Below are 1,116 nucleotides of genomic sequence, written 5' to 3' on the forward strand. Positions count from 1 at the left end.
AATTTTTAAAAAAATAAATAATTTATTTTTGTAATAAATTTTTTTTAAAAGATGTATTTAAATATATTTAAAATTTAATAAAAATATTTTGTTTTTGATAAAAAAAATATCTCAAATAAATTGATCTAAACCAACACTTAGTTAGTTGATACAAAAAATATAATTTAATGAGTTTTTCACCGTATATTTTTCTAGGACAATAAAAATCAATTAATAAGTACCAAAAAAGAAATTCATATATCCATAAATTTTTAAAATGTATAACCAAAATTTATGTTGACTAATTATTGGTTTTGTTAGCTCAAACAATTACTTTGTAAAATTATTAGTCATATATCAAAATCAATTACTAATATATTTGTATATAAATATATGTATGATTTAATTTATTTTTAATATGTATTTTTTGGTGTCAAAAAATAAGAAGAAACAAAAAAAAACATACTAAACACTAGGGATGTTGCAACAACACTATTAAATCTTTCCAAAACTCATCCCATTCCAATTGTTGTATGCAATTAGATGCTACATATTTAGCTAAAACATAAGTAACTTGGTTTGCATCTCTTTAAATTAGATTGACTTCAAATCTCCAATTTCACCTTAAAACCTCTTTGATTTTAGTCATCAAATCATTATCAGAATTTTGTACTTAGTTGTTCCTATCATTAACAAGGATAAAAGCATCCAAACAATTCGTCTCGCAAGTGACCTCTCTAAACCCAGCTTCCCATACTAGAATTAGCCCTATCCAAGTTACAAAAAGCTCGCTTCGAAGAATAGTAGTAGGTGGTAAAGAACCAGTACAACCACGCAATCAAAAGCCATTATAGTCACGCAATACACACCCAAAACCAGCAGAGTCACCAAATTCACTAGCATCACAGTTTACTTCAACCGAAAATTGGGTAGGAGGAGATCAAGAAAGCAGCAAATGTTGAGTTAAGAAATTAACTAAATTAATTAATGATGACAAACATTATTTTTGAGCAAAATAAATAATTAGTGTTGATTAATTATATCTACCTATTAACTAATTATTTATTGTTGCAGACCAAATGTTAATAGCCCAAATGGAATAAAAGGCATTCAGCAAAGAATATTGGGCTGAAAGCA

This window comes from Arachis ipaensis, chromosome B09, assembly GCF_000816755.2.
Source record: "Arachis ipaensis cultivar K30076 chromosome B09, Araip1.1, whole genome shotgun sequence".
Classification (NCBI taxonomy): domain Eukaryota; kingdom Viridiplantae; phylum Streptophyta; class Magnoliopsida; order Fabales; family Fabaceae; genus Arachis; species Arachis ipaensis.